The 23,105-nt window shown below is 38.9% G+C and overlaps 1 protein-coding gene across 3 annotated transcripts in view; it reads left to right on the top strand.

The window, feature by feature from the left end:
• Nucleotides 1-1,052: 1,052 nt before the first annotated feature.
• Stag2 (STAG2 cohesin complex component) overlaps nt 1,053-23,105 on the top strand; it is a 131,719-nt gene continuing 109,666 nt past the window's right edge. The window contains exons 1-2 of one of the 3 annotated variants that reach the window (XM_074062583.1): nt 1,053-1,197; nt 1,486-1,616. The gene's annotated coding sequence lies outside the window, so the exon portion shown is untranslated. The remainder of the gene's footprint in view (nt 1,198-1,485; nt 1,617-23,105) is intronic. The other 2 variants (XM_074062582.1, XM_074062584.1) reach the window with 2 other exon arrangements.

Here is a 23,105-nt window from a genome sequence, read left to right as displayed (position 1 = left end):
AGTCCGCGGCGGAAGCGCGTCCAAACGAATGAGTAAGTCAGGCGCGGGCACGACACCTTGTTTACCCCACTCGGCGGCGCGCCCCTGCGGGCGCCTCGTTTGCAGGAGGCGTCGGAGACGCTGAACTCGGGAGTCAGTCGGCCACGATTGGCTGGTGATTGGGAAGAGGACGCTGGGTGGGAGGGCTAGGAGCCAAGCGTTGCAGTGCCATCTCTCTGCCGCTAGATGCCGCCCCCTCCCAACAGGAGCCGGGCGCGGGTTCGTGGCCGACAGATGGCGCCTGCGCGTTCCATTCGCCTCCAAGTCGCTGAAGAGCGAACACCCCAAACAATCCCGAAGCGCCACCAAAAAAAAAAAAAAAAAAAAAAAAGAAAGAAAGAAAAAAGAAAAAAAAAAGAAAAAGAAAAAAAAAACACCCGCCGGATCCGACCGCCACTTTCAAAACCCCCCACCGCTCTAGAACCGCGGGAGCTTCCGTCCCTGAGTAGAATTCGAGGGTGTAAAGAAGAGAAAAGGGAAAAAAATCTTGTACCAGCCCAGGGGTGAAGAAGCCCCCGGCCTGAGAAAGAAGGAAGGAGTGGGGGAGGCGAACAGTCTCGTTGCTGCCTCTGTGTACGCTGAGGGGGGAGGTAAGTTATAAAATGGCGGAGGCGAAGGTTCTAGAAGTTTGGAGGGGCACCCGGAGGGCGCGGGGCCCACCGTGAGGTGTGTGTGGTTGAAATAGGGCAAGAGAGCGGAGTTGGGAGGGAAAAGAGGCCGGGCACTCTGTTGCCATTTAATTTCCCTCTGGGCTTCCTTTGCTCCCATGGGGGGCAGCTATGGAGTGAACGGCTAAGTCCAGGCGGAGACAATCTTCTTCGCCCCCGCGTCACCCTCAGCCCTCCTTTCTCCCCTAAGTCGGTACCCCAACACTTCCACGTAACTTCCAGCCTCCCCTTCCTCCCTACCTCCTATTCCTAGAGTCGCTTTCTACCGCAGGACTCTTCTTTTCGACTACCCTCGCAGAAGATTTTCTCTTCCTTCCCTCGCCCAACTCTCCCTCGGGGCCTCTACGGAGGGCCCCCCCACCCCCAATGGGTGGCCCAAAATGGAGAACGCGGAGCAGCGCAAGATGGAGGCTCCGTTTCTCTGTGTAGTATTAGATTTAGGTTCCTTTTCTCCGACAGGCTCTTAAGCCGAGGAGAACCCAAACTGGAGGTGGGGTGGGGTGCGAGTCGTAGTCGGGGGAGGCAAGCCGGGCCGGCTGTGGCTGGGGTGGGGGAGAGCGCGGTATCTTGGTGAGGGGAAGAGAGCAAAATGGTGGTGCTGGGAACCTAGGGGGGAGGGGAGAAAGAGGCTCGGTTGTGTATATTTGGGCCTCGGACCTAGGGAGGCGAGGGAAAATCTACTCTGATCACACCCCTCCCTCGTGCCCCCTCCCTTCTCCCTTCCCCTCCTTCCTTTCCTCCCTCCCTCCCCTCCCTCCCTCTCTTCCTCCCTTCCTAGAGAGGGAACAACATTCATGTGACGGGCCCCTCTGCTTCTCCCCCGCCCCATCATCTCCAGCGCGTGGTGGGGGAACTGCTTGGGAAAGCGGTTGGCATCGATCTCTCCATCCCTTCCGAGGCCCGAGTTCGGTCAGTTTTCTTAGGGCAACAATTTTATAAATAGGCTGGGGTCTGGTGGCGTTGGCCCCCGCGCGCAGACCTTGACCCGAAGGGGGCCCTGCCTGCCTGGCATGGGCGGAGGGGGGGAAGGGCGGGAGTGGAAGGCTGTTTGTTGGGGGGTTTTGGCGCCACTTTTGTTTTAGTTTTAGTGCTGCTTTTCGTTTCCACCCCCACCCGCACTGTCTTTCTCAAGGCACGAACTGAGCTGATCCTTGCCCCAGGTAGGCAGCCTCTGTTTTCCCTCCACACTTTTATTCTTGCTTGAGGGCGACTTTCTCTTTTCTTCTATCACGTATCCGGAGATCTGTGGACGGCAATTTTAGGAGGAAAAGGGTCGGATGGGCCATGGGAGAGAGAAGGTGTGGGAAACAGCATCAAGTAGTTCCGCAAAACTTTGAGCCCCGTTCCCATTTTCTTCTGGCCTAGAATCGTAAACGTATTGTTGATTTCGGCCTTTTTTTTTTTTTCTTTTCCCTCCCGTCGCGAGAATGCCTTGTTTTGCCTTTAGTTTTTTTATAAACCGCTGTACTTTCGACATTTAGTTTCCACTCCTCCTCGATCTGTATGTCAATTTATTTTTAATCCCGAACTGTAACGTGTTATCGTGTGATTTTTCGTGTTTCGGTGTTCGCCTTTAATTTTTAATATTGCATTAGTAGTTTCATCCGGTCTGTGAGACTTTCTCCTCCGTGGCCTAGGATGTTTTTTATGTTGTTGCTTACCACCCCTCCTCCTTTTTACCTCCTTTCTCTTGGGTATAGTTTTTAAATTAAGGGTCATGTTTTTTGATTAAATGGTTATTTACAGTTTACATGATATGTGTATGAGAAACTTTTGATCAGTGGGGTTAGGTTTAAGTAAACGAGAAGCCTGTGTTGGTTTGCAATGGTTCCTTAAAATGCGCGGGCCGCCTCTCCCCCACCCGCGTAAAGCCTGGTCTTCCCTTCACACCGGAGTGTAAATTCCATACCCCTTTTCTCCCACGGACCGCCGTATTTCACAGCAGCCACACCCTGTATTTGTCTCTGTGGATTGGACTCATTATCAGCTTAATTTAGTGACTCTTAAACCACCATGATGGGACTTGCTTAAGCACGAAGGTTCTTTTCCTGTTTAGTTTTAGTGGTTAGTGTCGAAAGAGGAATAATCGAGGTTTCTTGATGAAACCTGGTACGGTTCAAGCTCTGCCTTTTTTCTGTTGTCTTTTTTCCTACTCCGGGCTGTTGGCGGTGTCAGCACCGCTGTTGGGGGCGGGGGGTGGAGGGGAGAAAGAGTCGGGTTACCGAAGTGCGTCATTCCTGGCTCTAGCCGGGCCTGCTCTGGAGCTGCTGGTGTTTGTTACTGTCCTCGCAGCACTTTCCTGCCAACCTTCTCTCTCTGCGTATTGGTTGGGAGCAAAAGCAGGAGGCGGTCTCCTAATTCTCTCTGTAGCCTAGCGGGTTGGGTTTAAGGATATATGTGAACTTATTAAAAAAAAAAAACCTGCCCTAGAAAAGTGCATGCATTTGTGTTTAATGAGCTACAATTCAGGTGGTTTAGACTTGCTTTCATATATTTTCCAGTGAACAGTGAGCTTAATTTTTGAACATTTTAAAGCACGTACATTAAAATGCTTGATTTTCTTTCTACATTGATATCAATCTATAATTAGGGATTAGAAGGACCAGTTAAGGCATACGTGTTCAGCGGTTTTTCAAGTGGTGAATTGTAATTTTATGATACATGCTAAATAGTCTGTTTCCTTTTTCCATTTTGAGCTGAGGTGCTGTGTGAATGCGAGCTAATTGCAAATGTTTAAGTTCATTTTCATGACATATTCCTGTTTATCCTTTTCGGTATTATTTAAAATATACCCATTGGGTTTTATGGACTTCATTAAATTTCTTAAAGATAGTTATTTCTGTTTTTACTGAATTCTTAAAGAAATTTATCACCGAATGTACGAGTTGTGTAGGGTGCCCATACAGTTGCATTGTTGGATTCTTGACTTTATAATTTACTTGTCTGATACTGTTATTTTCGTTTTTTTTTTTTCAGTGTACTTACTGGGCACAGTATCTTCCTCTTACTCTTTTAAAAGGTAATAATGAGGGGAAGGGAGTGGATAGGAGGTAGAGATGAAACAAGTGGCCTTGAGTTGGTTATTGTAGCTGGATGAGTACTGGAGAGTTTGTTGCTATTCTTATTTTACTTTTGTGTGTCCTTGAAAATTTCCATTATTAAAGACAAAAAATTGGGGGAAAATTTACAAATTGTTTCTGCACTTTTGACATAATGACTTTCTTAAATTTACATATCAAAATCATTTACATGGGGAACTTAGCATTGTGTGTAATTACACAATGCAAAGCATACAAACGTCCCAGAAATATTTAAACAGAACCAGTATAGAACAAACAACATAAACTGTTATAAATTGGTTACATTTCAAATGTTTGTAATTTAAGTCTGAATGTGCTCTACTTTTAGTTTCCTTTTCAGTTCTTTCAAAACAGGAAAATTCCATTTACAAATTTTAAACATTCTGCTTGGTGTCTGTTTCATCAAGTTGTAGTTAAAGTGGCTCAGGACGAAAGAGGTTTACTATTAATAGGAGGGGCTTTGCAGTTGGGAGTAAGTGACAGTGGAAGGCATGGGGTGCCACAGACAGCATTCCTGGTAGGAAGATCTAGGTACCTAACAGTTTCAGTATTGGTATTTGAGTCAAGAAGTGAATTGGAAAAGAAATGTACTTAACCATTCCTTCCCACTGTGAAATAACTACATTATGCTAAGGTATCAGAGACTGGCAGGGAGGGTGGAGTGGGTTCTTTTTAAACTGATACCAAAATTAGCATTTAACATTTAAATGATTTAGGTCACCCCACCCCCCTTTAATGATATGGTGTTACTACTACTTAAAAGTAGTAGTATGCAAACTTTTAATATTTTCTTTTAAGAACTTTTTTTTACCATTGACATCAGCAGTAAAACTGCAGTTAAAACCCTTGATCTTAGTGTATTTGTGAACTGCTCCTAAAATATAAGGTAAGTGCCTTGTTTTCTGTAATTTTGTATTGTTCAGTGTCGATAATTTTTTTTCCCATGTGAGAGGTATTTTTGACTATATCTCAAAGTTCTGAAGGGGATCCAAAGTAATGGAAATTGTATTTTTATGCTTGGTAAAGTACATTCCCTAATCATTATTACAGCAAAATTTCACCCATCTGCGAACAGAAGTTTGATAACTGTTAACATTAGTCTCTTTGCATGTTTCATATTCATTTCAGCTTTAGAAGGATGGAAAGGGAAGATAAATAACATTTCACATTTTATTCCTATGTAAATACTGTTTAGATGAAGAGGATTGTGGCATCAGATTTATTTTATTGTGGTGAGGCAATAGCTAAATTACTAAACGAACAAATTTTGAAGTTTATTTAGTTTGGATTTTTTAAAGCCCAAACACGTACAAGGTTTTAGTGAAATTAAATTCTGCTTTTCCTTTTCATTGTTTTCTTTTTTTTCCCGTACTAATTTTTGAGATCTCTTTTAGGACCTATGAAGTAAAATTGGGGGATTGAGATTGGGGAAGCAGGACGGCTCAATCTATTCCTTTGGGAATATAGGGTTAGCTATGAAAATATCCCATGGTCACTTTAGTAATTCTTAATGTTCTGCATGTTTAACCGATACCACCTATAATCCTGTGTGGGAAGGTAGTAAGCAGTAAATAGCGTATTCTTTTTGCTTTGGGTTCTTTATAATAAAAGCAGTATTTCAGTTTTTGATGTTGCAATTTAACTTTTGAACTTAAAATTTACGTTAAATTAAGATTTACAGTTTACAGTGGTGCACAGTTTTGAGAGTTGGGAGAACAGCAAAACAAAGGGATAATTCAGATTTGCTATGAACTGTTAGCATAGTCCCAGTTGGTTATTAGCTTATATTGAAATGCGATTAATTGTGGACAGCAAACCAGGAACTTCAAAGTTCCAGGTTATTTTTAAAGTTCTTCACTTTTTGTAATTTTATACACTTAATATACGATCAGGGTTTTTAATGTATGGTTCAGTACTGTTCCTGCATAATAGTTCATCTTCAGCTATCATAAATGATAGTTGCCACATGCTCTTTGGTGAACACAGGAAGACACCAAATTGTCAGTTTAATTTTTTTCAGTCTCCCGAATTGCTACCTTTGTGTTTAATTTAACCAAATATTATATTTCTTTAGTGTATATGGTGTTGCTTTGTGAACTGTCCCACCCTTCCCCTTACAGGTGTTTGAACTTGGGGCCTACACCTTGAGCCATTCCACCAACCTATTTTTGTGAAGGTTTTTTTCGAGATAGGATCTTTCGGAAGTATTTGCCCAGGCTGGCTTTGAACTGTGATCCTCCTGATCTCTGTCTCCTGAGTAGCTAGGATTACAGGCCTGAGACATTGGTGCCCAGTTTGTGAAACTGGTATGTGTGTGTGTGCGTGTGTGTGTGTGTGTGTTAAAAATTTTTGTATCTTCAGCAGCTGTGGTAATCTGCTACCTGAATTGTAGGTTTTTTTCTGAATTGAGTTTTTAATACATGTTTGGTATAGTTCTTTGATATTAACTAGTAGATCCCAAGGAAGTTAGTGTCAGTCAAGAAATTTTTTAAATGGTTTTATAATCCTCCCCGCAAAGAGAAGATGAATAATACCAATAATTAATTTAATTTTACTTTATTTTTTTGAGATAGGGTCTACTTTGTAGCCCAGGCTGGCTTCAAACTCTGGTGCCTCAGTCTCCTGCCTCCGTTTCCTGAGTGCTGGGATTACAGGTATGCATCACCACACCTGGCTTTTTTTGAATTTTAATTACAAAATACATGACTAGACTTGATGAGACTAACTATGGAGATTTCTGTAAGCTCTGTGACTTCGTGTACAACTCAGTTAAAATCCTTTATGAAAACTAAGTTGTTCAAATTCTTGTACGTTGTTTGAGTGTTTGAGGAGGGGAAAAGTGAATCCTTTTTGTGAGAATAGCATTTGTTGCAATAAGGTATGACCTGTGATTTTTTGAGACCTGGAATATTCTAAGAAAATTTTACTGCTATTTGAGCCCCTTTGAATGTCAACAACCATGTAATAATATGAATTCTTTAATCCTCTCAGGCACCTTGCAAGATGCAAATGAGTAAATGACTTATTCCAAATCACACTTATTAACCTAGCTTGAAATCGATTTTGTATTTTTTGTTAAACTCAGCACTTTCACTTACTGGTTTAGGTCTTGGGCTGTTCATTATCCCAAAACGTGCATCATTGTTTTAATTTTTACAAAATCAAGATCTTTAAAAAATGTTTAGTGTAAGATAAATGCAAATTTTTACCCAGGATCAGGTGTGTGGCTGTCAGATAAAAGGTCTATACTAATTGTTAAAAATAGTTGAAATAAATTTGATTTTTATGTTGAGTATGCTCATTAAAGTTTGTGGGATAATATATTGGGTCTTGAAACTTGGGAAGGTTTCTATTTTCTATTTCTATGGTACAGATTTTCTTTTTCTATTATGTTTATGCTTTCTCCAGACTGTGTCTAAGGATAGTTCTCCAGTCCTTCAGATTATTGAATGGTTACTAAGAATTTAAGCTGGTCTAATAGGTTTTAAGCTGGTTTTCATAGGGGGATTTTGATTTTTTCTCATTGTTTAATAGTACCTCAAACATTCTTTTTCCTTCTGTTAATGTCTTTTCTGTTTGTGTAGTATTTTTTTGGTGGTACTGGGTTTTGAACTAAGGACCTCACACTTGGCTAGGTCTAGTTCATGTTTTACCTTAAATTTTGTTTTTTGTTTTTTATCTCTGTCAGGTGATAGTTAATACCAGGGATCCAGATTATTAGCTTTTTTTTTTTTGTGGCGTTGGGGCTTGAACTCAGGGCCTCATGCTTGATTATTAGATTTATTACTGATCAGTATCTTGGTGTCAGTTTTCTTTCCTGTTCTTCCTTCCTGCTTTTCATAAACTATTAACTGGAGTTTTTCTTACCTGGATAAATGCTGGATGTTGGATTTCTGACCTAGATCAGTTAGTGGAGATGAGGTAAAACTGATTTATATTGGTGCTTTTCATGGCCATGAGTCAAATGTATGTATTTTATGTTGACCACTCCCTTAAGCTTCATCCTGTAGGAAACAGTTTTTCCAGGTGATGAACAGCAGTCTTCAACCCAGATTGTTCAACATTGAGTCTTTTCATCCATAATTTACTCTTTGTATTTCAAGAATACCAAGAATGGATATTCCAAACAGAATTAAGCCCCAAGGTATCTACTGTGCATTAGTTTCTCCTGTGCATCTGGAAAGATAGTTAGATACTGGAAATATTCACTCAAATAGTTTTCTGAGTTCTATAGATAATGTGAGGAACTCTTGTTGAGAATGCTAGAATATTAGGGGACTTGGTTTGCCACTAAGCAGTTTTACTTTTCGGTCATTTTCCTGCTAGAAAGCATAATATACCCTCTATTAAAATGAGAATGCAATAGATAATATTGCCATCTCTGCATGATAAATTGGTTAGTGTTGATTTCAGGCAGTTAGTGCAGCTTAGTTGTTTTAAAGACTTGAATGTAGGAAGCTAAATGTATAATTTTATTTGGAAAAGAATATTATGGGAGCCCTGTTCATTATACAATTCAAAATCTTTTATAAAAAGTCACGGACAGTGACTAACATTGACAATAACTAATCCTTACTGAACTCTTACTATATACTAGACACTGTTACAAATATTTTATATGTATTAGCTCCCTTAATCTTCATAACCTTAAGAGATAGGATGACTATATGATTCATTGTTTAAGCCAGGATATTTTTGAGAGTGAAACGGAGCAGTAATGGGATATGCTTGGATAATAGCATAAACTAGGACTATCCCAGAGAAACTGGGATATATGATGACCCTAATTAATACCCCCTTTTTCAGAAGAGGAAAGTAAAGGATAGGGAGGGCAAGTACCTTGCCCAATTATAAGTGGTAGGAAGGGATTCCAAACCCCTACAGATATTTCTGTGGGCATGAAAGTGATTTAAATTACTTTAAATTGCTATATTCTGAGAGTTTGCTTATTTTTACTCTTTTGGGGAACTTTTTATTGGTACAAGATCAGTAGTAAAAGACAAGATGTGTTTTTTAAACCCAGGAGAATTTCCAGTTGGCTTTTTTCAAGTTGCTAGGACTGGGGTGATTATATGTCTTAATGCTAAAAAGCAATTTCCCTGAGGTCTACCTAAGTAAAACAAAAGAAAATAACTACATCCGGGTTTATTTTCCTTACATATTATTCAGGTTTCTTTTACTTTTTTTTTTTGGAGAAAATGTGGGTCATGTCATACTTCATGGGGTTTCTTCTGAGAAGACAGCTGAAAGAAGGGAAATATTTTGTGACTAGGGAGAAATGATATTAAAAAAGAAGAATAAGGTTCAATTTAGAGACTTGAAGTTAAACTGACTCTACAACATAATTTGAGAGCTAGGACTTGTAGAGATTGATGCGCAGAGATTGATGCTTCATTTCATAACATCAATAGTCCTCTTGGGGCTGGGGATGTAGCTCAGTGCTAGAGCCAGTACTTGGCATTTGCAAAACTTTGGATTTGGGTTTAGTCCCCAGCACCAAAACAACCCTCTTCCCCCCAGAAAACTATTCCTCGTATTTATGATGAATTTTATAGTTATTTTGTATGTATGGCTTGTTTATGTTTGTGGTACTCCCTTCCTGCAAAATTAGTTAACAATGAATTCAAACATGAAGAAATGATTTTGGTATAATTGTGGATCTACTATATTGTAAACTATGACTTTTCCCCCATAGTTGGCTGTTTTAATACTTGATGAGTAGTTTTGTTTTTCCCCCTTAGCTAGTTTACCTTTCTTTGTAGGGTCTACTGGTGTTAATCTTATTAATAGGATTAAGAGGTCATTAAGTAGGTCCACTCACTTTTTAGAAATTTTTTATTTAGTTCCTTAAAACCATCTGCGTGATAAGATAGAGTTTTGAAGGAATATTGCATTTCTTTTTTTTTGATGGTACTGGGGTTTGAACTAGGGGCCTCTTGCCTGCTAGACAGGTACTCTACCACTTCAGCCATTCTGCCAGCCCAAGATTGCATTTCTGACTAGATGAAAGAATTAATAGGGGATTTATAATAGCAAATAGGTGTTTTAAAATTGTATTGCTGGTTTAAGCTGGAGTCCATGATGGGATGGAGGTTTATGAGCTCTCTGAAATGATGTACAAGATGTTATATGTGCATTCTATCAGGTTCTGAAGGGCTCATTCATTGTTAAATTAGCTGGTACTTAAAGTGCCTATTGGAGATAGGATATTCAGTAGTAAACTAGATTACATAGTCTGTCCCAAACTATCACCATTAAAGGGGGGAAAGTTATTATTTTGCAAAAATGTTTCATACTGGGATTGCGCTTTTTTTTTTTGGGGGGGGGGTTGAGATAGGGTCTCACCATGTAGCCCAGGCTGGCCTCATACTTGCCTCAGCCGCGTGCCTCAAGCCTCTCAAATACTAGGAATACAGGCATGCACCACTAAGTCTGTGTTTTGTTTTGTGTTGTTCTGTGGTGCTAGGGATAGGACCCCGGGTCTTGCTAGTTGCAGGCCAGCACTCTTAACACTGAGGTATGATTCTGGCCTGCCATCAGTGCAATTTTGACACAGTGTCTTTAATTTGAAATTAGTAACAATTGTTGCAAAATAAGGCCTGCTCTGAAAATCCTTAGGGGGAAGAAACAACTGAAGATTTTGATGTAGGCTTGGAATGCTCAGTCTTTGGTGATTAATAAACTAACTTAAAAGGTTCTGTGATTGGCTGGGCGCTCGTGGCTCAAGCCAATCATGTAATTAATCTTAGCTACTTGGGAGACTGAGATTGGGAGGATTGCTGTTTGTCTCCAGACTAGGCAAATAGTTCTTGAGACCCCCATCTCTAAAATAATCAAAACAAAATGAATTGGAGGTATGGCTCAAGCAGCAGAGCAAAAACCTGAGTTCAGTTGGGCGCTGCTGGCTCTCACTTACATGTAATCCTAGCTGCTCAGGCAGAGATCAAGAGAATTGCGAAGCCATCCCAGGCAAATATGTTGTGAGACCCTATCTTGAAAATACCCATAGCAAAAAGAGCTGGCAGAGTGGCTCAAGGTGAAGGCCCTGAGTTCAAGCCCCAGTCCACCAAAACAATGTCCATGATGATCTAGTATAACCATTTAAGGTTGTTCAAAGGTTGAGACCTTCAAATCTTCAAATGGTATTATGGTTCTGTATAAAAGCAACTGGCAATCACCAGTAACTTTGTTAGGGAGGCTTGTACTTGTGAGGCTGAAGCAGGAGGCTCACTTTAGCCCAGGAATTCTAGGCCAGTCTAACTTTGTTATATGATATTCTCTTGTGTGACTTTATATCAAGTTCTAAATGTGTGATTTTTAAGTTTACATGCGCTTACTTTGTGTGTGTGTGTGTGTGTGTGTGTGTGTGTGTGTGTGTGTGGTACTGGGGTTTGAACTCGGCCTCATGCTTACACTCTACCACTTGAGCCAGCCTTGTTTTGTGTTGGGTATTTTCAATATAGGATCTTGGGAACTATTTACCTGGGCTGGCTTTGAACTGTGTGCCTCCTGAGTAACTAGGATGATAAGCGTGAGCCACTGGAGTCCAGCTTATGTTTTAATTTTTGACTTTGGCTTCTTCGTTGTAAAGTTAGCTTGAAATTTTTTTGTAGCAGTATATAATATTAAATTCAGTGTTTTTATACATGATATACATATGATTAAGGTTTACTATATTTTTGAAGTATTTTCATTACATGAGTGGGAGATGTATGATATCTTTTCTTAAGATTTCTGTCTAATCTCTTTCTTTTTGCAAAAGCAGAGAATTTTTCCACTCACCATTATGTCTACTGCCTTGTACCTAACTTAGCAACTTTATGATGACTAAAATTTTACTACAAAGAACATGTTTAAGCCAGGTGCTGGTGTCTCATGCCTGTAATCCTAGCTACTCAGGAGAACTGTGGTTCAAAGCCAGCCCAGGCGAATAGTTTGCCTGCGAGAACCTATTTTGAAAAAACCCATCACAAAAAAGGGCTGGTGGAGTGGCTCATGGTATAGGCCCTGAGTTAAAACCTCAGTACCACAAAAAACCCCCAGAACAGCCAAACAAAAAAGGAACATGTTTAATACACACTTTTTTAAGACTGGAGGTGTGGCTCAAGCTGTAGAGTGGCTGCTGAGTAAGTCCTTGAGGCCCTGAATTTAAAAATCCCAGTACCACCAAAAAAATTCCCTTGTTTAAAAAGGCATGTTTTTGTGGTCTAAAGAAATAGTATTAAAGATAGTTAAGAACATTAATCTTTAAGAATTCCCTTCCACGTTAAAGAAGGAAAGAAAACCTAGGAAATATGAGCAAAGCCATAATACTTTTCCTTTGGGATATGTCTTTCCCTGTTTCTACCACTCATTCAGGCCAAAAAGCATTTCTCATACTTTTCCTGGCAGGAGAATTGAAGTGGTAGCCATGGCTGGCAGGGAAGCAGTAAGTCGTATGAAGGTGTGCTTTTGAAAAGCAAACTTGTCAATGGCAAATGGATTTTTCCAGTTTTGAGTATATGTATTTTGAGGTTTGATTAAATATCAGTTTATAAAACGCTGCTGTTCATTGAGAAATAGTCAGTAGTTGCTTCTTATGTGGGTGTTCTAAATATATTTGAAAAATTTTCGAAGAATCATTTAGACAGTATGGAATTTTATTAGTAAAGTTCCCTAGTAGGGAATTAGTTCCTAATTCTTAGACATTTGACTAGAGCAATTACCCAAATTCAACAGAAAAACAGCTAACCTAACTGGAAAGGTAATTTGTGTGTGTGTGTGTGTGTATATAAATCCATAGTATTTGTGAATATTCAAATTTATGTCTTATAATTAGATTAACTTTTTCAGTCAAGTAACTGATTTGAGTTCTTGTCTCATTGTGCAGAGTATATTATACTGGTTTTCAAATGGTAATTGAATTAAAAACCTTAGGTTTTTCTAGAAATCTAATCCTTGCTTATTACCACTGTCACATTCAATAGCTATATATTATAAGAGATATAGGAAGTTTATTTCTCCTAAGTTGGCTTTGCATTAAGAATATTTTTTATCTCACAGAACACCATTTGCAGCATTATACATGGCAGTAGTAGGCTATTTGACATACAGTTTTTTTATTTCTTGAAATAACCCTGTAAGGTAGGTGGTATTTCCCTAAACTAAAGTTTAGAATGGTTAAATGACTTTCCCAAGATCACTCAGCTCCTAAGTGGCAGAGCTTACTTTTGAATCCAATTCTGCTTAATTCCAGAAAACTTCTTCACATGATGATGCTACACTGCCTCCCAGTGGGATGATTTATAGTGATGCCTTCTTTGGGGAAAGAGAAAAGGAGATAAGAATCCTAAATAGAGAAGTTGAACTTCTCAAAGTAGATAGAAAACTTTGAGGCTTAGGTTGGAGAAAAGTTTATTTTCTACTGAGAGCTGATGGAGGATAAATCATTCTCAGTAGGAAGTTGCATGTGACATGTTTTATATTTCTATACCTAAAAAAGGGTTGATTGGAGGGGAGATGCTAAAGTTTATTATCAAGTGATATTTGAATTAATTTTAAGAAACTAGCCTTTTAATAACAAATTTTGAAACAAAAAGCATTGTTGGCATTTATGGGCTCAAAGGTAGTATTCCTACTAAGTGATAATAGTTCTAATAGAAACAATGTGTTCAGGTAAATTGGTCTAAATCAGGCAACATGATGATGCCAATTTGTGCTGATTTGTTTTCCATTTTTCCCTAGGGCAGGTCTGAGTCTCTGTCCTTCTGTCTGTCCTTCTGTCTATCCATCTGTGTGTGTGGAGGGGTCTTTCTTTCTCTCTCTCTCTTTCTCCCTCCTTCCCTCCTTCTCCCTCCCTCTCTCTTTCTCCCTCCCTCTCTCCCTCTGTGTCTCAGGTTTCTCCCTTTCCTGCCCCTCTTATTCCTTTCTCACCCTCTCCCCTTCCCTCTGTGGTGCTGGAGATGGAACCTAGGGCTTTGAGCATCCTAGGCAAGCATTATTCCCCCTACCCCATCATACTTTACTGTGTTTTTTCCACCTCCAGTATCTTTGTAATTTTTAAAGTTCCCTATAGTAAGTAGAAATCTTTGAGTGCTGTTTCCTTATTTTACTTTTATGCTATTACTACTAACAGTAACCCTACATGCTAGGCACTGAAATAGAAATGGAAAAAAAAAACACTATTTAATTTGTCCAACAATTCTCTGAGGTAAGTACTATCATTTCCTGTTTACTGTTATGGTACAGGGCACTTAAACTTGACCAAGGACACACATCTAGGACATGGCCTTGATGTGAGCCCAGACAGTGTGGCTACCAAGCCCATATTCTTTACAGTGTCATACTGCTGCTAAGTGGACATTAATGTGAATGGTGTACTCATCCTGGTAGTGTATTTTAAATCTCCTGTTTAATTATGGAGTACGTTGGTACATTCTTATAGGAATTTTAGGGAATCCTCAGTTCCCTAGCTATAAACTAGGTTTAATTTACTTTCATTGTAAGTTATTATAGAGGTGCAATAACAATAGTTTTTCCAGTGTTCACTGTGTGCCAGAGAATAGGTTAAGGATTTTGCTGGTATGATAGGCATCCAGATACCTAATAATATTCTCATTTATTGATTACATTTCTTGTGTCAGATGCTTTTTTTTTCTTTATTCATTTATTCACATGTGCATACATTGTTTGAGCCATTTTTCTCCCTGCCCTCCCCCGCAACCCCCTCGCTTCCAGGCAAAACCTGTTCTGCCCTCTTCTCCAATTTATTGAAGAGAAGATATGAGCAATAATAAGAAAGACATAGCATTTTTGCTAGTTTGAGATAAGTATAGCTACACAGAGAGATTCCTAGCATTGCTTCCATGCACATGTGTATTACAACCTGAATTGATTCATCTCTACCAGACCTCTTCACTACTTCCTGGTCACCTTCTGTTGTTTTAAGGTTACTGTATTAGCTCCTCTGCAGTGGGCACATCAAACACTTTCAAGTTTTGGGTTTCCTACCTTTCCCTATTCCTTCTGTATGTGTCCTCCCCTTAGCATGTGACCCATGTCTAATAATATTAACTGCATTTGTTTTAGATCTAAAGTCTGCATATGAGGGAGAACATACGATTTTTGGCTTTCTGAACCTGGCTAACTTTGCTTAAGATGATGTTCTCCAGTTCCATCCATTTACTTGCAAATGATAAGATTCCATTCTTCTTCATGGCTGAGTAAAATTCCATTGTGTATAAATACCACATTTTCTTAATCCATTCGTCAGTAGTGGGGCATCTTGGCTGTTTCCATAACTTGGCTATTGTGAATAGTGCTGCAATAAACATGGATGTGCAGGTGCTTCTGGAGTAACCTGAGTTTGTGTCAGCTACTTGATTAAGTATATTGCTTTCAGTTCTTTTTATTAGCGTATATTAATTGTACAAAGGGATTTCACTGTGATTTCCCAAATGCATAACAGTGTACTTTGATCAAATTCATTCCCTCTGTCATGCTCTCTTAATCTCTGTCCTTCCTTCCTTTCAAACAATACTTAGTGGATTTCATCATGTGTGTGTGTATGTAAATGTGTATGTAAATGTGTGTGTGTGTGTGTGTGTATAATGTATTTTGGTTATGTTCATGCCCTGTTCCCTTTTCTTTCTCCCTCCTCCCTCCTGCTAATCCCCTCCTACAGACCCCATTTTATACTAAGGTCCCATTATTATCACTTTGGGTCTTGATTCCACATATGAGTGGGAGCATGGAATTTTTGACTTTTTGAGCTTAGCTTATCTTGCCCAATATGATGATTTACAGTTCCATCAGTTTTCCTGCAGAATATGTAATTTCATTCTTCTTTATGACTGAATAATAATCCATAGTGTAAACATACACCCCATTTTCTTTATCCATTCATCAGTTGTTGGGCACCTAGGGTGATTCCATAGCTTGGCTATTTTGAATAGTCTCGTGATAAACATGGATGTACATGTATCTTCCTTATATGTTGACTTACATGCCTTCGGATATATATCCAAGAGTGGTATAGCAGGATTATATGACAGTTCTGTTTTTAGTTTCTGATTAACCTCCATACTAGTTTCCATAGTGGTTCCACTGATTTACATTCTCATCAACAGTGTGTAAGAGTTCCTTTTCCCACCTATCCTTGACAACATTTGTTGTTTGTTTTCTTGATGATAGCCATTATGACTGAGGTGAGATGAAATCTGTGTCCTGTTTTTCTGTGTTGGTTTGATTTGCATTTCCTTTATGGCTAAGGATGTTGGACATTACCTTTAATTCTTATGTGTTAGGGGATATTTATACTCATTTTTACAGATAAGAAACCAAACCTAAAGAAATTAAGTAATTTATAAACTTACATGCATTAATTTTCCCAAATGGGTACCTTGTTTTATGCTTAACTTACTGCTAACAGTAGTGGCCTCTCTACCTTATACTTGCTGGCCTCTACCTGAAGCATTTCTTCGCTATGGCCAAGGAATAACAATGTCCTTTTCTCCCGATTCCTCCTTGCTTTACATAGCTCTTATCTACATCAGTTGTACATTTACATGGTAAAATGTAAACTCGAGGAAGGCAAGGTTATGTTGTCTAGCCTTATTTAGTACCTTAACCCTAGCATCTACAACAGTGCTTGGGACATGGTAGGTATTTAATAGTTGCTGAGTGAATGTTTTATATGGTATCCTGAGACATTAGACTTACTTGCAAACTGATCTTGAAGTAAGCTGAAATGAATCTTTAACATACCTGTAGCAGTTGCTGGAGTCTCTTGAGGTGGAGGGGGAGGCAGTAAGGTTTTTAAAGGCCTAGTCTCATGAATTAGCTTGAGTTTCAGGGGGAGGATGTACCCTCAGCTTAGCTTTTAGGTTCTGTGGATCGTTTTATGTTAGCACCAGCTGTTTCTGCATACTGTCTTAACTTTTAGTCCTTCTTTTTGCCTAAAGATTCTTTGCATGACTGTTTATAGTACATTTGTGATGTGCACAGCATGGAGCTGCATGCGGAGCAGGGGGTTGGCTTTAAACAGGAGGATATCTTTGTAGGAAATAATAGCATATATGCATACATTCCTAGATGCATATGTGTAAAAGAAATGCAATGAACTGAAACAATACTTATATTTTAGTTAATATTTAATGTTTTCATAGCACAGTCTTCTGATGTCTTGAAAGGCATGCCCTTTTCTTTTTTTCTGTTTCTCAAAACATTTCTTGTAATATATGTAGTTGGAACACAGTAATAGTAGTGTACTGTACTCTTGCAGCCAAATGTTTACATTTTGGAGAGAAAGACATGTAAGATTTTAGATACTTCAATCCTAAACTGACACTGTACAGCTATAGTTCAGCAGGAGATATATATTGGGATCACTATTTGTAGAGTACATTGTCTCTTAGAAGATCTTAAAGAGCAGAAGGTCAGGGGTAAAAACATTGTTAACTGGGTAGGAGGAAGTAGACTGAGTGGTCTGGAGGGTGGGAGAAAGTCTAGAGTAATATAGCATATACTCCACAAGCATCTCAAATTTGAAAAGAATCCAGATGGCATGTTCTCCCATCTGGGAGATACTTTTAAATTATATATGGTGTAAAGACTGTTCTTCCAATTATGTCAAGTTAAAATTAATCTTTAAAGCTGATATAATCAACAATTACCCTCATGTAGATTGTTTTCTTTGTGGTATCTCATGGGAGGTGGGTTCTTGTCCTACACTGAGTCCCAGGTTAACAAGAATAGGATTGTAAAGAAGTAAGTGGTCAAGAGCAAGGGAAGGCATACCTGGTTTACTGTATTTTAAGAAGTCAAGTGAAATTTTATTGCAATTATTTTGTTTGAAACAATTTGTATTAGTGCGGATAATCAGAGGACTGATTATAGATAAATATGTGAGTGATAGTAGAAGAGTTTAATTCTGAAATTTGATGTCATAATAGCTTTTATGAATATGATTGGACTTGCTGGAGTCTGTTTTGAAAAAGGGAATCTTTCCCCTTTATTTCCTCTGTAATTCCATGTGAAATGAGTGCACAGGTAACTACTTTAGTTTTCTTCAAGTTTTGTGGAAAATCTACCATGTGTAGAAATAATGCTGGAAATGAATATCTTATAGAATCTTATTTTTCTGCTTCTTGGTATAATGTTTGAAAGACATTATTTTATTGTTATTGGCATGAAAAGCCACTCATTTCTACTTCCTTTATTCTGATTTTTTTATTTGGGAAAATATACATAAAATTGCTGAGGATTAGATTGGGGGTAGAGTGCTTGCCTAGCATATACCATGCCCCAGTTTTAATCCCAAGCACACCTATCTATCAATCATCTATCTAATCTATCTATGCTTATATTTATGCATTATTAATATATAAATACAAAATTTACCAACACTTTAAATTTACAGTTCATTGGTATTAGCTACCTTCCCATTCTTGTACAAACATTGCCATTATTCCCAGGATCTTTTTATCATTCCATAATAAAACTGTACCTATTAAACAATAACTCCATGCTAGCCCCGCCAACCATTGTTCTGCCTTTCTGTCTTTGTATTTAACTGTTCTGTGCACGTCTTATCAATTGAATCAAAATATTTGTCATTTTGTTTGGCTGTTTCACTTACCATAATGTCTTCTAGGTTCATCCATGTTGTAGCATGTATAAGAATTTCATTCTGGTCGGATATTAGTGGTGCATGCCTGTAATCCTAGCTACTTGGGAGGCTGAGATTAGGAGGATCATGGTTTGAGGCCAGCCCAAGCAAGTAGTTTGTGAGATCCCCCCTCTCCAAAATAGCTAGAGCAAAATGGATTGGAGGTGTACTCCAAGCAGTAGAGTGCCTGCTTTGCAAGAGCAAAGACCCAAGTTCAAAAACTAGTCTCCCCCCCCCCCAAAAAAAACAAAAACAGAATTTCATTCTGTTTTCAGGCTGTGTGATATTCCATTGTATATTTAAGCAGCATTATGTATATCCATTCATCAGTTGGTAGATGAATGGACTGGGTTATTTCTACCTTTTGGTTATTGTAAATAATGCTCATGAATATTTTTAAAAAATACCTATTGTAGTCACTGCTTTCAAGGTTTTTTTTTTTGGTGTGTGTGTGTGCGCGTGTGCGTGTGTGCGCGCGTGTGCATGCGCGTGTGCGTGCGCGTGCATGCGCATGTGGTGTTGGGGATCAACCCAGGGCCTTGCACAGGCTAGATCCTTGGTGAGCTACATCCTCTAACTCTCCTGCTTTCCATTCTTTTGTGTGTATCCCCAGAAATGTAATTGTTCCACAAATATTTGAGTACCTTGTACTGCAGATGTAGCAGTGAACAGCAAAGGCCTGGATCCTGCTGTGCAATTTACAGTCTAGTAGGGAAAAAAACTATATTGAAGAGGCAGTTACAATTAAGTATGATAAATGTTACAAAGAGACAGGTACACAGTGTTACATGTTTTATGTGGTTATAATATGTATATATTGTTACATGAAAAGAGAATACAAAACATTTTCAAAGGTTTTCTATTTACCAGTATAATCTACAGCACCCCAATTCCCCTGTGTCCCTTACCTGGAAATACCTTGTGCTTTTTTTCTCATTTAAGAATTTAATGTGTCTGATACTTACTTTTGAGTAGGATGTGAGGTAGGACTATACAAACTTGCTTTTTTATGCCATATCATAGACTATCTAATTAAGTTCCTTACACATTTATCTTTTCTTATCATGTTTTAGATAGCACTGATTCTAGAAGTAGCTTTTTTTTTCCCCCTGTTAATTATTTCTAGCAGTGGGATCACTCTGTCAATCAACATGAACTTATTTTTTTCCTTGATGGTAGTGTGGTTTGAATTGAGGGCCTTGTACTTGATAGGCAGGCGTTCTGCCACTTGAGCCATACCCTCTGACCCTTTGTTTTCAGATAGGGTCTTGCATTTTTTGTTTTTGTTTTTTCTTGGCTAGGTCTGGCCTGCACCCAGAGCTACTTACTCCTGTGTATGCCTACCATGTATCTGGGATTACTGGCACATATCTGGGTCATTGGTGTGAGCAATAATACCCACCTTTTTTTTCTTTCGTTGGAATGGGACCTCATGAACTCTTTGCCCTGGCTGGCCTAGAATTTCTGTCTTCCTGAGCTCTGTCTTTGCCTCTTTAGTAGCTGGGATTATAGAAATGAGCCATCTTTGCTGGCCCAACATGAATATTTTTTTAAAGCTCTTGGTAACTGAAGCTGGATTCTCATCCCTTCTCCCCCTTCCCTTTCCTCTCCTCTCCTTTTTTTCCTCTCCCCTCCCTTCTCTTTTTACCTTTCCTTCTCTTCTTTCTGGTAGTACGGGGCCTTACCTTGAATGTTCTACCTCTTGAGCTTGAAGCTGTATTGTTTTCTAATAGGTGTGTGTCCATTTTAAAGTGCCACTAGTGCCCCTTATGATAACCACTTATCCCTGCTTTGGAGATGTTATTTTTAATGTCTGCCAGTGGTACCTCAGACTCCTTTAATTTGCATTTCTTTGATTAGTAACTACATCTAACATTTCCCCTGTTCTTCAGCACTGTATTTTGAATGTGACTGACAACACTTCAGTTTAACCTGAGGGCCTTTTAATTATGAGTATATAGTAGTTTTCTAGTTAATTACTGGTGTTGATTTTTTTTACTATTAAGTATACCTATCTAATTATTTAAAATTGGGTTTGTGTGTTATTTTGTAATGTCTGTTCACCTTATTTGTGGTTATCCTAATTCATTTCAATTTACAAGCAACAGTTGCTTAGGAAACGTGCAGTAATCTACCCATCCTCCTTTCTAGCCCAGTAATGCTAAGTTGTTTTCAGCGGACAGCCAGCTTGTGGATGTGAATTCAGGTGTTTTGTAAATAGACTTTGAGAGAACCAGTGTAAAAGCCCAGATTTTTTTCTTGCTGCAATGTAATTTTTTTAAGCAGTGCAGCCCATAATGAAATGAAACTTTTATTAGTAGGTTAGCCTGTTCTTGATAGTAATGATTCTTTTTTAAGTTATGAGGAGTGATTATTTTTAGTGAAATTGTCTGTTTGGTATCTTTTTTTGTGGTGCTGGGGTTTGATCTCAGGATCTCATACTTGCTAGGCAGGTATTGTTCTACTTGAGGCATGCTCCTAGCCTGTTGGCATTATTCTTTAAAAATAATTGTAAGATTTTATGCCTGGCACCAGTAGCTCATGCATGTAGTCCTAGATACTCATGAGGCATAGGTCAGGAGAGTTGCAGTTGGAAGCCAGTCTGAGCAAATAGTTTGAGAGATCTTATCTCAAAAATACCCAGCACAAAAAGGACTGGTAGGGTGGCTTAAGTGGTATAGAGTCTGCCTAGCAAGTGTGAAGTCCTGAGTTCAAGTCCCAGTACCACCAAAAAAATTAATGTGATTTTATTTATGGTGATGCTAAGTAGACTTCCTCCTGTTGGGGATTTGTCAGTATTGAGGCATTGTAAGACCCATGGAGAAAGATAGTATTTTTTGTGATAATTTGAGAATATTGTGGACTAGCTAATTTTAGAATGGTTAAGTGACCCTAGCCATTTAGGAGTAAAAAATTTTCAAGGTCTAGGAAGAGAAGCTAGGGGCAAATTGAAATATAGAATAATTTTCATACATGCTTTATAGATTAAGGCTTATTTTGGAAGATGGAAATGTATTACAGCTTTACTTAAAATGACCATACATGTTACATTATGTATTTAAATATAGTGAATGGATCCCCCCTTTCAATACAGTCACTTTGTTTTCCCTTCATGTTAGCAGTGTTTGATATTTTCTTTTCTTTGTAGTCTCTTTCCCAGTCTAGATCTTAAGCTCTATGGGAGCAGGAACTTTTCTGTTCAATTGTTATAACCTTGGTTTTTCAGGTGCTCAAGAATATTTGTTGAATGAGAAAATTATTTGATCTAGTAATTTATCTGGATACAGATTAAAATATTTAGAAATAAATTCGGTTCTAGTTGTGATGCAACTAAATTTCTGAACTTTCAGAAATCGCTCATTTTTTTTTATTTTTACTTTTTTGGCCCAGGTTTTTTTTAAAGGCAGTTTGAAAAGCAAGGAAAAATTTTGAGATCTGAGGAACTTACCAGTATTACTATAGAATGTGAGAAATTGGTTTCAGGGTTAAAAAACCGCACACAGTTCAGGTGGGTGTGTTGTCAAATGCCGAACTCAGTACTTGGGAGTTTCCATGCCAGTCTGGACTATATAGTGAGTTCAAGGCCAGCTTGAGCTACATAGTGAGACCCTGTCTGAAAGAACCAAGGGCTGAAGGACATAGCTCAGTGGTAGGGTGATAGCATAGTACGTGCAAGGCCCTGGGTTTAAGCCCAAGCATTGCAAAAAGAAAATAAGCCTCCCTCCATCCAAAGTCCACAAAAAAAAAAAAAAAAAAACAACTTCTGTTTTCCTGCAGTACTGGGGTTTGAACTCAGGGCCTACACTTGAGCCACTCCACCAGTCCTTTTTTGTGCTGGCTCTTTTTTGAGATAGTCTCGTAAACTATTTGCCCAGGCTGGCTTTGAACCGCGATCCTCCTCATCTCTGCCTCCTGAGTAGCTAGGATTATAGGTGTGGGCCACTGGCACCCGGCAAAAAATCTTCTTTTTATTAACTGTCTAAACCCATTATCTGAATTATTGCTAGTAGCATATTTTCTTCTGATCAGTTTTATCTTCACAGGATAAGCTTTTAGCATCTAATCTGCTGTAGTATTTCTAATCTTAGACAAGTTTATTTTGCAAGTGAAGAAGTTACAATATCTAAAGCAGGTGAGAAGAGAGTAGTTAAAAACTATATGTGTGTATATATATACATATATATATGCATACACACGTACATATATATATGTGTGTGTGTATTTACTTTGGTTACCATCTTGTAAGATTTGGGGAGTAGGTGTATGTTTGCTTGCACTGCACTCATTAGTGTAGAAGGTACAACTTAATTAAAAAAATCTGAGTGTGCTGCTCATTTGTTTTTTGGGGGAGGGTCAGTACTGGGGTTTGAACTCAGGGCTTTGTGCTTGCTAGGCAAGTGCTATACTACTTGAGCCACACTTCATTCTGGTTATTTTGGTGATAGCATCTCTTTTTCTGCCCAAGCTGGCCTGGACCGAGATCCTCCTATTTTAGACAGCTGTGTACCACCATCCCAGTTTTTTTTTTTCTGTTGAGACAGGGTCTCAAACTTTTACTGGAGCTGGCCTGGAACTGCAGTCCTCCCTATCTCAGCCTCCCGCATGACTTCAGATGACAGGCATATGCTACCACACACAGCTATGGTTGAGATGGGGTCTTGCTAACTTTTT

The sequence above is a fragment of the Castor canadensis genome, chromosome X (genome assembly GCF_047511655.1).
Source record: "Castor canadensis chromosome X, mCasCan1.hap1v2, whole genome shotgun sequence".
Classification (NCBI taxonomy): domain Eukaryota; kingdom Metazoa; phylum Chordata; class Mammalia; order Rodentia; family Castoridae; genus Castor; species Castor canadensis.
This window is presented reverse-complemented; position numbering and strand designations above follow the sequence as displayed.